At 38.5% G+C, this 20,984-nt stretch overlaps 1 non-coding gene across 1 annotated transcript; it reads left to right on the forward strand.

Annotated features, from left to right (window-relative positions):
- The first annotated feature begins 8,197 nt into the window (after positions 1-8,197).
- LOC114203518 (U6 spliceosomal RNA) lies at positions 8,198-8,304 on the forward strand. The gene has a single exon (XR_003607999.1). It is a non-coding gene; the product is annotated as a U6 spliceosomal RNA (small nuclear RNA).
- Positions 8,305-20,984: the final 12,680 nt, after the last annotated feature.

The following is a 20,984-nucleotide window of genomic DNA, read 5'->3' on the forward strand; positions in this document are numbered from 1 at the left end:
AATTCTTCTTTAAATGTCTGATAGAATTTCCCTGGGAAGCCATCTGGCCCTGGGCTTTTGTTTCTTGGGAGATTTTTGATGACTGCTTCAATTTCCTTAGTGGCTATAGGTCTGTTCATGTTTTCTCTTTCTTCCTGGTTCAATTTTGGTAGTTGATCCATCTCTAGGAATGCACCCATTTCTTCCAGGTTATCTAATTTGCTGGCATAGAGTTGCTCATAAGATGTTCTTATAATTGTTTGTATTTCTTGGGTGTTGGTTGTGATCTCTCCTCTTTCATTCATGATTTTGTTGATTTGGGTCATTTCTCTTTTCTTTTTGATAAGTCTGGCCAGGGGTTTATCAATCTTGTTAATTCTTTCAAAGAACCAGCTCCTAGTTTCATTGATCTGTTCTACTGTTCTTTTGGTTTCTATTTCATTGATTTCTACTCTGATCTTTATTATTTCTCTTCTCCTGCTGGGTTTAGGCTTTATTTGCTGTTTTTTCTCTAGCTCCTTTAGCTGTAGGGTTAGGTTGTGTGTTTGAGACCTTTCTTGTTTCTTGAGAAAGGCTTGTATTGCTATATACTTTCCTCTCAGGACCGCCTTTGCTGTATCCCAAAGATTTTGAACAGTTGTGTTTTCATTTTCATTGGTTTCCATGAATTTTTTTAATTCTTCTTTAATTTCCTGGTTGACCCATTCATTCTTTAGTAGGATGCTCTTTAGCCTCCATGTATTTGAGTTCTTTCCGACTTTCCTCTTGTGATTGAGTTCTAGTTTCAGAGCATTGTGGTCTGAAAATATGCAGGGAATAATCCCAGTCTTTTGGTACCGGTTGAGACCTGATTTGTGACCTAGGATGTGATCAATTCTGGAGAATGTTCCATGGGCACTAGAGAAGAATGTGTATTCCATTGCTTTGGGATGGAATGTTCTGAATATGTCTGTAAAGTCCATTTGGTCCAGTGTTTCATTTCAAGTTTTTATTTCCTTGTTGATCTTTTGCTTAGATGATCTGTCCATTTCAGTTAGGGGGGTGTTAAAGTCCCCCACTATTATTGTATTGTTGTCAATGTGTTTCTTTGCTTTTGTTATTAATTGCCTTATATAATTGGCTGCTTCCCATGTTAGGAGCATAGATATTTACAATTGTTAGATCTTGTTGGATAGACCCTTTAAGTAGGATATAGTGTCCTTCTTCATCTCTTATTACAGTCTTTGTTTTAAAATCTAATTTGTCTGATATAAGGATTGCCACCCCAGCTTTCTTTTGGTGTCCATTAGCATGGTAGATGGTTTTCCACCCCCTCACTTTCAATCTGGGGGTGTCTTTGGGTCTAAAATGAGTCTCTTGCAGACAGCATATTGATGGGTCTTGTTTTTTAATCCAATCTGATAGCCTGTGTCTTTTGACTGGGGCATTTAACCCATTTACATTCAGGGTAACTATTGAAAGATATGAATTTAGTGCCATTGTAGTGCCTGTAAGGTGACTGTTACTGTATATTGTCTGTGTTCCTTTCTGATCTATGCTGCTTTTAGGCTCTCTTTTTGCTTAGAGGACCTCTTTCAATATTTCTTGTAGGGCTGGTTTTGTGTTTGCAAATTCCTTTAGTTTTTGTTTGTCCTGGAAGCTTTTTATCTCTCCTTCTATTTTCAATGATAGCCTAGCTGGATATAGTATTCTTGGCTGCATATTTTTCTCGTTTAGTGCTCTGAAGATATCATGCCAGTCCTTTCTGGCCTGCCAGGTCTCTGTGGATAGGTCTGTTGCCAATCTAATGTTTCTACCATTGTAGGTTACATATCTCTTCTCCCGAGCTGCTTTCAGGATTTTCTCTTTGTCTCTGAGACTCGTAAGTTTTACTATTAGATGTCGGGGTGTTGACCTATTTTTATTGATTTTGAGAGGGGTTCTCTGTGCCTCCTGGATGTTAATGCCTGTTTCCTTCCCCACATTAGGGAAGTTCTCTGCTATTATTTGCTCCAAAATGCCTTCTGCCCCTCTCTCTCTTTCTTCTTCTTCTGGGATCCCAATTATTCTAATGTTGTTTCATCTTATTGTATCGCTTATCTCTCAAATTCTGCCCTCGTGATCCTGTAGTTGTTTCTCTCTCTTTTTCTCAGCCTCTTTATTTTCCATCATTTGGTCTTCTATATCGCTGATTCTCTCTTCTGCCTCATTTATCCTAGCAGTTAGTGCCCCCATTTTTGATTGCACCTTATTCATAGCCTTTTTGATTTCAACTTGGTTAGATTTTAGTTCTTTTATTTCTCCAGAAAGGGTTTCTCTAATAACTTCCATGCTTTTTTCAAGCCCAGCTAGTATCTTTAAAGTCATGATTCTGAACTCTAGGTCCGACGTCGTACTAATGTCAGTATTGAGTAGGTCCCTGGCAGACGTACTACCTCTTGTTCTTTTTGCTGAGGTGATTTTTTTCGTCTTATCATTTTGTCCAGAGGAGAATAGATGAATGAGACAACAGAATGCTAACAGGTTAACAACATCTCCAGCAAATATACTCTATACAAATCAGAAAAGACCTGAAACCAGGGGACAAGAAAGGGAAAGAAAGAAGAGAAAAAAAAAAAAGGAAAAGAAAAAGATAAAAACAAACAAAAACAGAACAAAAAAAACAGAATATGATCAAATATGATCAGGCTAGTGCATAGACCAGTGCCACACACTAGCTTTTGGGCATATTTTGGTCTGTTAGAAGAAAATGCCTGCTAAAATTTTAAAGGAAGAAAGACTTATATATGTACAAAATAAGGGTTGATACAATGAAGGGATGGAAGATGACTGTAAAGATGAAAATTATAAAAGATTTTATAAAAGGAATTGATAAGATAAGAAGTTGTTTTTTAAAAAGAAAGAAGAAGATTTAAAAAGAAAAAGAAAAAAGAAAAAAAAAGGGAGAGAATGTGATCAGGCAGGAGAATAGAACAAAGCCATACACTAGTGATTTAGGGTATATTTTGATCTGTTAGAGGAAATTGTATCTCAAAATTTTAAAGAGAGAACAGCTTATATATATATAGATATATGCCAAAAATAAGGGTAACTACTATGAAGGGATAAAAATATGACTCTAAAAATGAAAAATAAAAAAAAAATTAAAAAAAAGGGATTGATAAGATGTTGTTTGAAAAAGGGAAAAAGAAAAATTAAAAAAAACAGTTAAAAAAATTAACTTTGAAAAGCTAATGAATTATGGTAAAAAAGCCAGGAATTCTAGGTGCAGTATTCCCCTAGCGCTGGAGTTCTCCCATTCTCCTTGATCGGTAAACTTGGTCTTGGCTTGCTGGCTGTTCGTGCTGATCTTCTGGGGGAGGGGCCTGTTGCCATGGTTCCCAGATGTCTTTGCGGGAGGCGGAATTGCCCCGCCCTTGTGAGTCCAGGCTAAGCAAGCTGCTCCGGTTTGCTCTCAGGAGCTTTTGTTCCCTGCAAGCTCTTGGTACAGCTTTGGAGGACCAGGGCGAAAATGGTGGCCTCCCAATCTCTGCCCGGAAGAGCTGAGAACTTGGGGCCCCGCTCCTCAGTGCGCCCCCAGAGGAAAGCAGTCACTCCCATCTCCCCGGTCTCCAGCCACACTCCGTGCTCACCGGCCTGTGATCGAGCGTTTCTATGTCTGGAACCTGACCCCGTGTGGAGTCTCCAAACCCAGCAGATCCCTGCGGTGCGCTTCCGTGCCGCTCCTCCCAGGGGAGGAAGGGGAGTCTCCCCGGCTCTGCCGCTTGTTGGGTCCCTCCTGGAGGAGCAGTAGCCCGATTGGGCCGCGGATCACAGTTTATGGCCACCCCGAGCTGAGAGCCCGAGCCTCAGCTCTGTCTCTGCAGCCGGCTTCCCTGCTCCGATACTTGGGACCTCTGCTGCACTCAGGCACCTCCGGTCTTTCTGTGACCCCGAGGGTTCTGAGACCACACTGTCCCACGAGGGTTCCACCCCCTGCTTAGCCACTGGAGCGACGTCCCTCAGCGGAGCCGACTTCTAAAAGTTCCAATTTTGTGCTCCACGGCTCTATCACTTGCCAGAAGCGGCCGACGGAGGCCCCCTCCCCCGCCGTCTATCCTCCCGAATATCACCTCGGATTCACTTCTCCGCACGTCCTACCTTCCAGTAAGTGGTCGCTTTTCTGTTCAGAGTGTTGTTACTATTCTTATCTTCGATCTCCTGTTGAGTTCGTAGGTGTTCAGAATGGTTTGATCCCTATTCAGCTGAATTCCTGAGACCAGACAAAATCCAGGTCTCCTACTCCTCTGCCATCTTCCCCATATATTCATTTTGCAGTGGGCCCTAACATAAAACAATATGTTACACACACTCCTATTTACGCAATAATTTTTTGGTTTTATGATTAGAATTTTTCATCTGTAGGGCAAATACAGTTTGCTTTGATATTCTTTCAGTTAGTTTATATGTTGATGCATTTTACAAAATTGTGTACCTTTAAGAAAATTTTGATATTTAACATGATGCTCAGAGTGCACTGCAGTTATATCTCACCTGTACATGAAAGACCACAAATAGTGATTTGTATTATTTGAAGGAAAAGTAACAGGAGTACCAACCACCACCCTAGTTTTGATCCCACAGCTCCAGATACTCTGGGCTCTTTGCTATCTGGAAATGTCCCAAAAGCTTAGAACAATGTCTGTCAGAGAGTAGGTATCCAGTAAATATTTGCTGAATAATTGAATAAAAAATTTCTTGATTCTGTGCATGGGAAAATAAAGTTTTAAGTAACTGCATCTCTTCAGCTTAATAAGTGTTATTTAATATATATAATATATTTATGGAGTAGGAACATATGCTGTTTAGATTCTGAGTGTTGAGTAAATAGGATGTTATTTAATATATATTTTGTAGGGATAGAGAACATATGACCTAGGATTGCCTAGGTCATATGTTCAGCTAAAGCTGAAAACGTGGTTGTTGGAGGAAGGGTAGGCCTGTGAGCTTAAAGATGATAATGTAAGAGTCAGCATCAGCTGAGATTGGGAGAAATGAGGTAAATTCTATGATAAGCGAGCAACAATTGGGTAAGGACTAAATCACCCAGTAATAATGACAGGTTACTTCATATGTATGATGACTTCTTTGGGTTCATGGTACCTACACCCCTTATTGACCAGAAAGGTCCATGAATTAGACCTGCTGTTTCTGGCCTGAGCACAGTGGCTCTTGTGACATTGGCAGCGATATTTTTTTTTGGCATCTGATTCAAGAGACAGAGTCTGTAGAGAAAAGTCCAGAAACATTTTTAAGTTACCATTGCCATAATTAAGACCGTGGGCTGAATGCTTTGAAAAACAAAGAAACATCAAAGCTCTCAAAATCTTCACTTAAACCCTGTGGCTTAAGGTTAAAGACTGGCAGGAAAAATTTAAGTAACAGTATAAGTGACCTATTTGACAACTCTTTCTTCTACATTTGAGTTAATTTTCTGGATATGTGTAGCTTCTTATTATTTTAAAAATATTTACATAGGATAGAAATTTAAAATTCATTTATCTAAAATGCTTACAAACTCACTGTAATTATGTGTAGTATATACAGATGATTCGTTCTAATTGAATTATTCTCTTTATCCCAGTTTTCTTTCTAATGCTGAATCCCCTCAGATTTTAAATTCAAAATCTGAACAATATCACAAGATATTTGATGCATAAGTTAGATCCCTATGGAAAATTAAGCCAAGTATCATGGGCTCCATGGTAAAATATCTAGTTCATAAACAAGAACCAAATTAATCATAATATGGAGTAATTTTTGTTTTCTAGTTATTGTGAAGTTGAGATTATCATTTAGACATATAGTCCCCAAAGTTTAGTGTTCATTATAATTAGTAGGTTTACTCTACTCTAGCTGAACGATTGGAGCTGTGTAAACATGGATTCAAAACCCAAAAATGGGGGCAGCTGAGTGGCCTAGTGGGTTGAGCCTCTGACTCTTGGTTTTGGCTCAGGTCGTGATCTCAGGGTCTTGAGATGGAACCAGCGTAGGCTCTGCACCCCACTTCAGGCTCTGAGCTCAGTGAGGAGGCTGCTTAGGATTGTCTCTCCCTCTCCCTCTACCCCTCCCCGCCCCCACGCTCATGCTCAAACATGCACTCTCTCTCTAAAAAAAGAAAAGATAAATCTTAAAAAAGAATGTTTTCTAAGCTCTAGCTACTGGAAAAGAAGCCTGACATATGGTAATGTGGAGATGTTTTCTGGAAATATCAAGTTGATACTCTTTCCAGTTATACTGGATTCAACAAGTACCAAGAGTTTTGACTCCCAACTTTCCCAGGCTCTGCTAGAACACCACACAGACACTGAGAATAGTAGGCACATATGCTGTTCAGATTTTGAGTGTTGAGTAAATAGGATTTCCTGAAATGAACAGAAGAGAAAAAGAAGGCTCATATTACTTGATGGTTTGGGCCCAATCTAACTGGAGTGATGGCATTGCTATTCATAGAGTCTGGGTAACTGTTGGTGAAACAGAGGGAAAATAATAGTTCCATATATGTTTATCTTTTTATCAATATGTAAGAGCTCCTTAATGGTAGAGAAATATAGCTTTCACTTGATATAACTTGCAATTTTTATTGTTTTATGGGTTATTTTTAAACATTGCTAATTATACATTTTTGATAATTGTATTTTATTGTGGGTACATTTTTCATTAGACTTTTAAATGCCTTTCTCACACAAAGATTTTTAAATAACTCTTATCTTCTTTTTTTTTTAAGATTTTATTTATTTATTTGACAGAGAGAGACACAGCGAGAGAGGGAACACAAGCAGGGGGAGTGGGAGAGGGAGAAGCAGGGAGCCCAATGTGGGGCCCGACCCCGGGACCCTGGGATCATGACCTGAGCCGAAGGCAGATGCTTAATGACCGAGCCACCCAGGCACCCCAAATAACTCTTATCTTCTTTAGTACACTTTAATTTAATCTTAACACTTAAATCTTTGATCTGTTTGAAGTTATTCTACAGTAAAGTATGTAATAGAAGTGAAAATTTATTTTCCCCCATAGGGCTGTCAAGTAGTCTCAAGTTTCAACTCTAATTATTGAATATTTCATCTTTTTTAGGCTAATAGTAATCACCAACTTTATAACATATAAAATTTATGTATATGATTGAGCTTATTGTTTTGTTCTTTTGAGAAGATAATATACAAAATCCAAGTTTGGAAATTTGAATCTCAAGAGCCATTGGAACATCTGTGTATCTCTGAATCCTTCTTCTAATTCACCTCCATTGTTCACGCTATTCTGTCTTACTGAAGTCTGATGTACTGCATATATTGAAACATGCTTGAACTTCATCAGATGCAAACTGATCAATGTACCATTTCCATTTCTAATTTACTCTAAGTATATTCATTCCATCTGTCATGCCTGCTGCCTTTAGCCTTGCTTGCTGCTTTATATTGCATGCCCCATGGATCCTCACTGTGCACAGAGACAGAAAGCTGGAAAATATATACAAAGAAGTTCTAGACTATGAAGAATTATGAGCCCAGAGGATGGCTAAGAGAGGTTAGGGTCACAAACATTCTCATTGGAGCCCAGTGTCCCTTTCATGCATGCTCAGAAATGTGTCATTGTCTTCCACCAGTGCCTTAAGAGAAGCCACATTTCACAATGTACAGTAAGGTGTCTGGGGAGTGCAGGATAATCTGGCATATGCTAATTCACTCTCAGTACTACCTGCCATGATCTGTACTGCTATTGATACAGGTCCCTGCAAAAAGAAAAGAATTAACAGCTCTGTAACTCCCTCTTCCATGTAAACACTCTGATGGAATTTACAAGTAGGAAGATAACCAACGAAGTTCTCATCTAAGAATGTTTTTAGCGGAATTTTTGCATTGCTTGCTATAAACGAATCTGGAATTTATGGATTAGGGGTACAATTTAGAGAACAGAAGTTAGTCAGGTAAGTTCCCTGTGTAACTGATGGAATGTAAAAACAAAGAGGCTCTGAACTTAAATAGCTTCCTAGGACAAGCTGTACAACACATGTACAACATACACAGTGAACAGTCATCTCTTTGCCGGAAAACAAAATATATCCCGGTGCAAAAATCTATTTTTTGGGAGGTACAGATGATCGTTCAGACCCTTCCAGAGATAGATGTTGTTATCTTTGTGCTTGCTTTTTGCTTGTATCTTTCACTGATTATTAGTAAAATTTGCTGTTAAGTAAAGTACAGTGCTCGCTTTGGCAGCACATATGCTAAAATTGGAATAACACAGAGAAGATTAGCATGGCCCCTGTACAAGGATGACACACTATTAATTAAAATGCATTCTTTCTAGGGCTCTGCTTTGACAATTTGACCTCTGTGGGTAGAGTGTAAGGACTTTTAATCAGAACTGTGCCATTCAACCAGCTTTTAGTGTGCTTCTGAAACTGCTATAAATTCTTTTTTGTGTGTGTATTTGTTAATTCTATTTTAACGGACCCAATGGGTATCCATCCATTTTTTTAAATTCTTATGCTCAACTTCTCATTATTATCTTATTTTCTCCAAAATTTTCAATTATTTTAGGTCTTTAAATTTTCTGGTTCTTGTGTTTTTCTGCTACATTTGATTCCTTGGGGGGCAATCATTAATTTTGATAAAGTTATTCATAAAATCATTGTTTTCTCCCTAGGTTGTACAGGAGATCACAGTCCTTCTGTTTGGCTCATCATATTCAAAACACTCAATTAGAATCAAAACACTTGATTTCTTAGTTGAACTGCTTGTTCCCTTCTCATTTTATAGGAATAGAAAATTCCTCACATCTTCTCATCAAGAACAGCGATGCCAAAGTGGTCCATCTGGTGTGTAAAGCTGCAGGGTGGTACCCAGAGCCTGAGGCAAGCTGGAAAGCTCTAAGAAAATAATTTAAAGCCACACTCTAAAGGTGACAGCACAAATGGAAAAAGTTTATTCTCCAATGAATCTTTAATCCTGGTAACTGAACTTAAAAAGACTGTGCTCTCTGTTCCATCCTCATCTCCAGGCTCAACCAGAAAAAGGGGACAACTATTCCTGTTTCAGGTTAGTGTCTATAATAATATCTCATCGCCTGGAGAAGTGTTTTTAAAATGGAACGCATATTGTTGAGTTTCTAACAGAAAGAAAAATGATACTGAGTTCCTGTCCTGTACTTGTTAGGCAGCCTTACCAAATGTACTACATCATTCTCTGATCTTTATTATTTTCTTCTTTCTGCTAGCTTTGAGTTTACATGGTTCTTCTTTTTCTAGTTCTTTAAGGTGTAGATTTAGGTTGTTGAATTGAAATCTTTCTTTTTTAACATAAGGGTTTACAGCTATAAATTGTCTCTTTAGTACTGCTTTTATTGTATTCTGTAAATTTTAGCATGTTGTGTTTCGTTTTCATTTGTCTGAAAATATTTTCTAATATCCCTTGCAGTTTCTTTGAACTGTTAGTTGCTTAAAAGTGTGGTGTTTAATTTCCACATACTTGTGAATTTTTTGGTTTCCCTTCTATTTTTATTTTCATTCCATTATGATTGGAAAGATACTTTGTGTGATTTTAGTCTTTTAAAATTTATTAATGATTGTTTTGTGGTCTAATATATTGTCTATCCTGAAGAATGTTCCATGTGCACTTAAGAAAAATATTTTCTGTTGTTGGGAGGAATGTTCTGTATGTGTCTGTTAGGTGTATTTGGTCCTTTGGTGGTGTTCAAGTCCTCTATTTCCTTATTGATATCCTGTCTGGTTGTTTCATACATTATTGAAATTGCGGTATTGAAGTGTCCTACTATTGTAGATCTGTCTATTTCTGTCTCCAATTCTAACAATGTTTGCTTCATCCAGTTTGGAGATATGTTTGGTGTATATATGTGTATAATTGTTATATCTTCTTGGTGAATTGATCCTTTTATCAATATATAATGTCCTTTGTCTCTTATAACAGTTTCTGATTTAAAGTCTATTTTATCTGTTATTAGTATAGCCACGCTGCTCTCTTTTAGTTATTTGCATGGATATCTTTTTCCCATCCTTTCACTTACACATTATAGTGTCCTTAGATCTAAAGTGAGTCTCGTAGACAACATATAGTTGGATCATTTTTTAATTCATTTTTGTCAATCTCTACCTTTTGATTGTGGATTTTAATCCATTTACATTTAAAGTAATTGCTGGTAAGATAGGACTTTCTTTTGTCATCTTGTCATTTTCTATGTCTTGTAGTTTTTGTACCTCACTTCATTACTACTTTTCTTTGTATTTAGTTAATTTTTTGTATTTATGTGTTTTTATTCCCTTCTCACTTCCTTTGGTGTATATTTTATAGCTACTTTTTTGTGGTTACCGTGGGGATTACATAAAACATCCTGAAGTTATAACAATCTATTTTGAATTGATACCAATTTACTTTCAGTCATATCCAAAAACTCTACTTCTTTATAGCTATAAATTAAACTTTATATATTGTGAACCTATTCATATAGATTTATTATTTTTATGCCTTTTTCTTTTAAATACTATAGAAAATAAAAAGTGGAGTTCAACAAGCCAAAAGTACAATACAAGCATACCTCTGAGATATTGCAGGTTCAGTTCCAGACCACGGCAATAAGGCAAATATTGCAATAAAGCACGTCAAATAAATTTTTTGGTATCCCAGTGCATATAAAAGTTAGTTTTTAAACAATTAAACAACCAGCCCTCCCTCCTGCCTTCTTCGTTTTTCCTCTTCCCACCTGCCTCTCCTCTATAGCCATCTCTGGTATCACAGCCTGGGGTCAATATGGAATTTACTGGGACCACTTCCTAGAATTCACAGCATATGTTCCATTTTCTTTGCTAATTATAGTGGCAGACATATAGTAATTTTTCATACTTTTGTGCTAAATTTTTTTCCATCCCTTCCTTCTCTGTGTCTTCTGAAGTTCCATGGTCTTTACTAAAACTGTTTCATCACAGTTGACCTTAGTTTGAAGATCAGGAACTTTGTCTTCTTATTCTTCATCAATCTGTGTAATGTGCTTTTTTTTTTTTTAAACTAAAGGAAAATTACAGACATTTTAGTACAATGAGTTTCTACCATGTTGATCCAGGGTAATAAATCATCCAGATTTGTTTGGGACTAGACCAGTTAAGTAGTGAAAGTTATGTGTCCCAGGGAACCCCTTTTCATGATACAGAAACTCCCAGTTTTCTGTAATGGGTGCAGAAGGTTGGAGGAAAACTCTAAAGCCAACACGGCAGCCCTCAAAAATAGAACTGAAAGAACACTCATTTTAATATCAAATGAATACAGCATAGATTATCTGCCTTCTTTAGTCACTGCCACTTGAGTCACTGCCACTGCCCTGAGCCCTGACCTTAGTAATCATAATTTACAGTTCATAGTAATAAATCACCCATTGTTGCATCAGTCTGAGTGATACAACTTAAGTGTGCAAATTAATTACATTGTACTCATGAGCATTACCTATCCACCTTTGACTTTCTTGTAGATTAACTACTGTGCATTGTATCGAGATAGTGCTAAATTTTTTTTTTGTGAAAAAATTCTGGCTGAAAATTCCCCAAATTTGATGAATAGTACAAACTCAACAGATCTAAGAAGCTCAGTGAACCCAAGGCATAAGAATCATGAAGAAAACTATACAAAGTCACACCATAATCAAATTGCTTAAATCCAGTGATAAAGGGAAAATATAAAAAACAGAAAGAAAAAAGACACATTAATAAGAATTACAGCAGACTTGTGAGAGGGACAATTGCAAGAGAAGAGAGTAACTTTTTTAAAGCATTAAAAATTTTTTTTTAACTGTCAATCTACAGTTTACCCATCAGAAATAAATGTTAGAAGCAAAAGTAAAGTACTTATTCACCTTATTCACTTATTACTTTCACCTACAAAAGGTGAAGGAATTCATTACCAACAGAGCTGCACTGCAAATGTTCAAGGAAGTCCTGTAATCACAAGGAAGCTATAGCAGGTGGAAATGTGAAAAATGATAAATATAGAGACAAATGTAGAACTTTTATCCCTTAATATTTAAGTATCTTCAGAAGATGATTGACTGCTTAAAGTGAAAATAAGATTATATTTGTGGGTTTTGTGACATATGTAGAAGTAAAATGGGTGACAAGATAGGCACCAAGGCAAGGATGGGTAAATGGAAGTGTATTTTTGTATGGTTTTTAAACTGCCATGAGTATAATATAATAATAACTGTGGTATGTTAGAGATGTGTATTATAAATGTTTAGCTAAGAATCCATCAGGATCTAAAACATAAAGTATAATCAGAGGGAAAAGCTAAAGTTGTGCACTGTTCCTAGAAGTTACCATTGTTCATCGACTGGAGGATGTGCTGAGGTTGGAGTTAGCAGGTGTCAAGCCACAGAGGGCTTTTAAAGGCGAGAGGGTACCACAAAAACATTTTAAAGCAAGGCTGTGACAAATGACATTTAGGTTTTAGGGAAAGGGTTCCAAAAGCTTCTTGGAAGATGACTTGAAGATGAACATCTGAGGAATCTGACCAGTTAGGAGGCTTTTCCAACATTCTGGGCAAGAGATGGTGACCTGATTTGAGATGCTAGATTCAGGAATCATGAAGGGATTAAATCAACAAGACATGGTGGGTGGTGGTTGAGATGGGGTAATGAGAACATGGATCTTAGAGCTTGGGCTCTTGGAAGATGGTATTACTACCAACCAAGACAAAAAATGTGGAAGAGTAGGTTTGTGGGGCAATGACCAAGTTCAGGAGAGGACATGTTGAGTTGGTGGCAGCTAAGGGGCATTGCATGGAGGTGGTCAACTGTGCAGATGATTCTGAAGCTCTAAGGAGAAGCTGGGTTGGTGGAAGAAATTGGGAAGTCCTCAGCAAAGAGACAGGTGAAACCATAGGTGGATGAGTTCACCAGAGATGGGAGAAGAAATGGAACCCAGGAAGGAGACAGAGAAAGAAGAGTCAAGGAAGTGTGAGGAAACTAGGAGTGCACATTGTCATGGAGAGTAGGAGGAGTTTCTAGATGGAGGAAGTGATCAGCCACATCAAGTACACCAAAAAAGTTATGATTATACAAAGGCTGAAAAAATGGCCTCCATTTGGACAATGCCAAAGTCACAGTGACCCCAGGCTGACATCACACAGTATCATCCAGATGCCAACCACTTTTTATTCAAATGGCTTACATTTAGGTAATTACCCACAGTCATTTTCATATTTCCCCTCTCTCCTTCAAAGTTTAAACTATTTGATTTGCTGGTGTCCTGGCTGACTCTGAAATTATGGATGCACAAGTGATGTTTTCCATATTCACTCTGTGCCCTTTCTATTTACCACTGTCACCTCAGAGTTAGCGTGGGCCAGTGCAAAGGTAGGTGCAGGCATCCACCAGTGAAAATAGGTTATCTTGTTGCAGGGTTTACATCCCAGGGTTTTAGACCACCTTGTTTTCCTTTCTTCCCTGGATGAGGCCGCCTCACTATCGTTCAGTAATGCTGGTTGTTTCTGGTGGTGATGCCCTGCCATCGCCCCTCAGCTCACTTTAGTGCTTGTGTCTCCATGATGCTCACACACAAGCTGTTGGGTATCTGTTTTGTGCAAAGGTTTTGATGGTTTTATATCTTGGAACACAGCTGTATAACAGAAATGAGGGAATGCTCAAATGCACAAAGTCCCCAGGGAAGTGGGATGGCCTGGGAACTAGAACAGAGAGAAAGTGAGGTCTAAAAAGGACTTTTCTTCTCTGATAGAGGACGAAAGGATGAGGTGGGCAGAAACAATTTGGAGAGAACAAGAAAGGAAGCATTCACCTAATGTCCTCCATTTGTTCTAGACATAAGAATTTTTACCCTGGGGGTCCATGGAGCCCTTGGGAGTCTGTGGGTAGAATTCAGAAAATCCATGGAATTGGATGGAGAAAAAAAAGTCACATTATTATTTTCTCTTTTTGGTGTCAATATAAATTATTTAACAAGCACATAATGCTTGCTATGTTCTAATCACTGTTCTATATCCTTTAAAATCCTCTAAAATACCCTTTAATCTTTATAACAAGTTTATGAGGCAGGTGACTGCTGCTGCCTTCTTTTCACATAAGAGGGAAATGTGTTAGTAATCTATTGCTATGTAGCAAATTACCAAAACGTCCCGGCTTTAGACACATTTATTACCTCCAGGGGATCAGGAATCTGGGCATGGCTCACAGTCTCTTACAGGGCTGCAGTCAAGATGTCAGCCAGTTCAAGGACTCATCTGAAGATATGACTGGGGAAGGATCTGCTTCCAAGCTCATATATGTGGTTGTTGGGTTTAGTTCCCTCAGGGCTGTTGGACTGTGGGCCTCTGTCCCTTGCTGGCTATTGGCTGGCTGCCACCCTCAGTTACTGGCCACATGAGCTTCTCCAACATGTCAACTCTCTTCATCAAAGCCAGAGGGAGCGAGAGAGAGAGTTTTCCAGCAAGATAAAAGTCATGGAAGTGATAGCCCCTCATCATTGCTTCTATTGGTTAGAAGCAAGTTACATAAAAAGGATGGGATTATATAATCTGTGAAGAGCAGGAGGTCGTGATCATGGTGGGCCATTTTAGAGCCTATCCACCACAGGAACAGAGGCTCAGAGGGGATTAGTACTTACCAAAGGTCACATAGTTAATAGCAATGTCAGGATTCCAAGTTAGGCAATTTCATTCCAGAATCTATGCTCCCCCTGCGCTCTGCTGCTTCTTATGATGTAAATTAGGTGAACCAGTGCATACACAGAATTTTCTGTAAGGTCACACTAGAAACCATGATAAAAGTTTCCTGAGAGAAGGACAAAGAGTGAATAGGATATTAACTCTTTATCAGATATATGACATGCAAATATTTTCTCCCAGTCAGTAGATTGCCTTTTCGTTTCGCTGGTTGTCTCCTTTGCTGTGCAGAAGCTTTTTGGGTGATGTAGTCCCGCTTGTTCATTTTTGCTTGTGTTGCCTTTGCTTTTGGTGTCAAATTTAAACTACATGCATGTAGTTCAGTATTTTATCTAGTCTAACACGCTTGATATCTTTTTCTTTTTCTTTTTTTAGAGAGAAAGAGAGAGAAAGCCTGAACGGGAAGGAGGGGCAGAGGGGGAGAGAGAGAGAGAGAGTGAAAATCTTAAGCAGGCATCACACCCAGTGTGGAGCCTGATGTGGGACTTGATCTCACGACCCTGAAATCAGACCCATCAGATCATGACCTGAGCCAAAATGAAAAGTCAGAGCTTAACCAGCTGAGCCACTCAGGCACCCCTAACACTCTTGACTTCTAATTAGAATATCTGTTTACACTCAGTGGAATCAATGGTGTATTTTGGTTTAGCTCTATTATCTTAATATTTGTTTTCTATTTCACTTAGCTGTCGTATGGTTTTAATTTTTTAACATTAAACCATAGTATAGCATTGTGGATAAAAGCACTGGTTCTGGAGTCAGGCTGTGTGTGAGCATTTCCTAGTTCCGCTGCTTACTAGGTGTAACCTAGGCATGTTTCTGAACCTTTATAAATTCCATTTTCTTAACTGTAAAATGGGAAGATAATAGCAATCATAGCAATTTAGGCTGTTGTGAGAATTAGTTTTTAAAAAATCACAGGTAAAAAACAGTAGTACTGTTTATACAATATGCTTTGTATCCATCTTAACCACTATCTTATTAACAATAAACATGATTTCTAATGCTAATATATTTCCATATCTGACCAAAAAAGTAGGAGCTGCATCTGCTACTTCCTGCCACCTTTCAAATCAATGTTTTCCAATAATTTCGATTGACATTTGTATGTGTTTTTGACAAGGAAAAATTCATTAACTCTTAAAAATTTTTAACCACATTTTTGTGCATGACTTTTTCTTGCCTGTTACATTATCTTCTTGGACTCTGTAGTGTGGGTTTTTGATGCCCTGCCCCATACCCCCTTGGCCCTCCTGAGTTTAGCAATAACCACAATAGATATTTTCCCTGGAAGCTTTTCCACATCAAGAGCCTGGATCTCTTTCTTCTGCCTGAGAGCTTTCTCAAGCACCCTGGGAGCTTGCTCAGCTGCTGGGAGGAGCATCCCAGAAGTGCAGGGAAGGACAGTCAGTAGATAAATGGCCTAGCACCCCCTGTCCTCTGCTAGTGTAATTCTGAGGCATTTTTCTCCCGATTGTTTAGAGTCCCTGATGAGCTTGTCCAATTTTTTAAAATTTTTTATTGTTATGTTAATCACCATATATTACATCATTTGTTTTGGTGTAGTGTTCCATGATTCATTGTTTGTTCATAACACCCAGTGCTCCACGCAGAATGTGCCCTCTTTAATACCCATCACCAGGCTAGCCCATCCCCCCACCCCCTCCCCTCTAGAACCCTCAGTTTGTTTTTCAAAGTCCACAGTCTCTCATGGTTCGTCTCCCCCTCTGACTTACTCCCCTTCATTCTTCCTCTCCTGTTATCTTCTTCTTTTTCTTTTTTCTTAAAATATGTTGCGTTATTTGTTTCAGAAGTACAGATCTGTGATTCATCAGTCTTGCACAATTCACAGCGCTCACCGTAGCACATACCCTCCCCAGTGTCTATCACCCAGCCACCCCGAGCTTGTCCAATTTTGCAGAGCACCCCGCTCACTAGAGCACTCCTCTTAGCTTTCCTTCCAGCCTTGTCTCACTGGCCCGCTTTTCTCACTTGTGTTTTCTGGGCTCGTCTTCCAAATAAATACGTGCACTTAGAGTTCTTCTCAAATGCACTTTCTGTACATATTGAGATTATCATATGCTTTTTCTCCTTTGTGTCTTACAGTGTGGTGGTTTTCAATAATTTGTTTTCCAAAGTTAATCAACATTGCATTCTGAAAATAAAGTTAATACGGTTGTGATATGCCATTAGAATAGGCAAGATGAGATAAGATGGATAGATAGAAAGATGGATGGATAGATAGAGATGATAGATAGATAGATAGAGATAGATGATAGACAGACAGACAGATAGATAGATAGAGATAGATGATAAAGAAAGAAAGAAAGAAAGAAAGAAAGAAAGAAAGAAAGAAAGAAAGAAAGAAAGAAAAGGAAAGAAAGAAAGAAATGCACTCTATTTGCTAACATGGTATACTATAATTTTCATTTCTTATAATGTCCTTATCAGGTTTGGGCATCAAAGTCATGCAGTCTTCATAAAATGAGGTGGGGAATATACCATCTTTTTCTATTCTCTGGAAGAATTTGTGGGAATTTTTATTTCTTCCTTAAATGTTTAGAATTCCTCATGAAAGTCATCTGGATCTATAACTTTCTTTATGGGATGGTTTTTATTTTATTCAATTACTTTATTTTTTAAAAGATTTTATTTTACTTATTTATTTGAGAGAGAGAGCATGATCAGGAGGAGGGGCAGAGGGAGAGGAAGAAGCAGACTCCCCACTGAGCAGGGAGCCTGATGCGGGGCTCAATGCGGGGCTCCATCTCAAGACCCTGGGATCATGACCCAGAGCCAAAGACTGATGCTTGACTGACTGAGCCACCCCAGCGCCCCTCAATTATTCAGATTTTCTGTTTCTTCATGGAGCAGTTTTGGCAAATTGTGTTTTCTAGGTATTAGTAAATTTCATCCAAGTTGTCAAATATATTGTCATAAAGTAGTTCATAGTATCTTCATATGAAATTTGTAAACTCTATGGGACACTTTTTCTGTTTTCTTACCCTTCTAAAGATTTATTCCTATTTTTTAATTTCTTATTTCATATCAGTAGTATTTTGAACGTGAAAAGAGGCAAACATTAGCTTATTGTGTCCTATTTAATCATAAATTCAATTTAAAAATACTCTGAATTTGGGCAGAAAAAAATTGAAAAATTTCTCAAAGAGGTTGTCTTTCATGGATATAAAATCACCTCTGATGACTTTTCTGTATTAAAGATTTTATTTATTTATTTGTCAGAGAGAGAGAGAACACAAGCAGGGAGAGCCACAGGCAGAGGGAGAAGCAGGCTCCCCGTGGGGGCCTGATGCAGGGCTCGATCCCAGGACCCCAGGATCATGACCTGAGCTGAAGGCAGATGCTTCACCAACTGAGCCACTAGGCGTCCCACCTCTGATGGCTTTTGAAGTGAAATTTTCTGAAGCTCTCATTCTGTACTCTCCCCCCCCCCCCCCACCATCTTGCATTGGAGAGAGAATCACAAGCCGACTCTTCTTTGGAACCAGAATTTCTATCTGGTTTAATTTTCTTTCTATTACCCTCACCAAACCTCCCTACTGTGTCCAGCTTCAACCCCTCCATTACCAGCAAAAACCATCTTAGTTTACCAGAACTACTCCAGCCTTATATTACTTAAATGGAAACAAAAATCACAACTCAGAGTTGCAGTAGAGGTTAGACATAAGACGTTAGAAGGAATAAGCACAGTATTTGCTTCACAGTTGTACCATATGTGAGAGCTACCATTATTGCTTTCTATGCTTGATGTGCCAACGTGCACGAGGATGGCAGCCCATAACGAGATGGGTGATTTTTCATACACCTAGGTAAATCTCTCACTGTGGTCAATAACTGGCACATAATAGATCCAAAATAGACATTTTTTGTTTGAGAGTCTGACTTGAAGTCCCGATCTTCCAGTACAAATCTTGTCCCTTAGATCCTTGGAACCACTATGAAGTTCCACAGTTTGATAAAGGCAGCATAGTTCCTTCCTGTCGTATGTAAGAGGGTACGGTCAAGTGATGAGGCACGAATGCATCACCAGCACTGAGCACAGTGCCCAACACATAGGTAGTTAATATTTTTTAGTGATTGCATATCGAGGAGAGGTAGAGGAGAAGACAATTCCCCTACGGAATCTGAACTCTTTTCATGTACGTGCTTTACTAGCACTATGCCCAGCATATAAGGATGTTCGATGTGTTTAAAATAAAGTGTTAATTTGTATTTTATAAAGAACACGTACAAATCAACAAGTAAAAATGGGCAGGCTAAAAGACAAACAGAAAAGAAAAACCAAATTTACAAAATGCATATTTGAATATTCAACATAACTAGTATTCAAAAACTACAAACTTACAGAAGAGGATATCTACCCACATACAAATAAACTCAACGAGGCAAAGAAATAGCTTAAAGATTTTCTGCAGAATTGGTGAGGGTGCAGAGAATAAGATGCCCTTAGAAAGTGCCGGTGGAATGGCACTTTGGCACAATGTTTCTGGGTAAGACAACTGGGAAATGCATATCAAAAACTTTAAAACTAAACAATACTCTTTGACACATCATCTCCTTTCTTAGGAAATTATTGCAAAGAAATTACTAGATAATTTTATGGGGATGTAGATACAAAAAAATTGTTACTTATATAAATAAAAATAAAGGCATTGGAGAAAAAATGTCAACAAGTTAAGGAAACTTTTATATCTTAATTATTGATGTATATTAGTGGGTTGTCTATTTCAAACACTCAAAAACCAGTGAGTAAAAGAGAATAATTGTTATGATCACCAGGTGGCAATGTGGCTCTTTTTTTCAAATGGAACATCTTCCCGTTTGCTCTATAGGAGTTCACAACTTTCTTGGCAAATGCATTCAGGTTTCTATTATCAGAGTCCTGGAATCAAAACTGAGAGTTGCAGGGGAATTCAAAAGACTTACCTAGTTCTGACTCCTCACATCCTTTCCATGCCTGACTAGAGTGTTATCCACTAGGGTTAACCTCTGCACATTAAAACACCTCCTACCAAAGCCGCCCTTAGAAATGTTAGGGAATTCTGTACTTAAAAGTACTTAAGGGGTGCCTGGTTGGCTCAGTCAGTGGAGCATACTGTTCTTGATCTCAGGCTTGTGAGTTCAACCCCCATGTTGGGTAGCGATTACTTAAAAACAAAACCTTAAAAAAAAGTTCTTTAAACAAAAATTTACTCCCATTCACCCCAACTGACTCTGCTCTCTGGTGCCACGTAGAGCGTGTCTCCTCTCTCCTCCAGAGCTCAAAACTAGGTAAAGATAACTAGCACTGTTTTCCCATATTTAATCTTACTATCTTCTCCAGTTTTCTGTTCTTGTACCATTTGCTGCTTTTAGTTTTCTCTTTGTATTTTGCTGCCATCCCCACATTTTCCAAGCAACCATGTAGCTAGTGCTTAGAGCCCGGGGCTTTGCGATCCCGACACTGCTTCCTAGTTGCATGTACTTGGGCGAGTTACTTATACACTCCGAGTTTCAAATTTTCAACACTGAGTGAGGAAAATAGTAGACTCTATGACCTCGTTAAGTGGTGGTGAGGATTGACTAAGACAGTGTGAAAAGCAAATGGCACCATTCCTGGCACATAAGAGGTATTCTGTTTGTGTGAACTAGAACTAAACTTCTATTTTATGTAAAATAATACTCAGTTCATAAGTCATTGTGGGAATCTAATCAGAATGTCAGTAAACTGGCTCACACAGTGGCTCATACTCTCGAAGCATTGCATAGGTGAGTCACTGTGCAGGGGTGCCTAGGCCTCAGTCACTCAAGACTTCTGAACACATAAATGAGGGAAAGAGTGGTAGTTTGGGGTTTTTTTGTTTGTCTTTTGTGAGACTTTATTTTTTTAGAGTAATTCTATGTTCAAAGCAAAATTTAGAGGAAGGTAGAAAAATTTCTCCCTGTTCCCATACCTGCAAAGCCTCCCCCATTTTTAACATTCCCTGCCGGTGGGGTACATTTGTATCAACTGATGAACTGACACTGAATGTCATAATCACCCAAGTTTACTTCTTCTCCTCCACTCCCATCCCCAACCAGATACACTTTAGGTAGAACCCAAAGCCACCAGGAAAGTTCGTCTCACCAAAAAAGTTGAGCCAAAAGAAATGGGTCTTTGGTGTCCCCAGGCTACATTTTTTGGTGTTGCATACTTTTTCTACTTCATAGTTAGACTGCCTTCCATTTTCAGGGAGTAGTTTTCCTATATTCTCTCCCCAGTTCCCTATCTAAATCCACACTTAGATCTTCCATTCCATTTAAAGTCCTTTA

Source organism: Eumetopias jubatus, unplaced genomic scaffold, assembly GCF_037043125.1.
Source record: "Eumetopias jubatus isolate StellerSeaLion01/CBP00866 unplaced genomic scaffold, mEumJub1_p1.0 scaffold_5, whole genome shotgun sequence".
Classification (NCBI taxonomy): domain Eukaryota; kingdom Metazoa; phylum Chordata; class Mammalia; order Carnivora; family Otariidae; genus Eumetopias; species Eumetopias jubatus.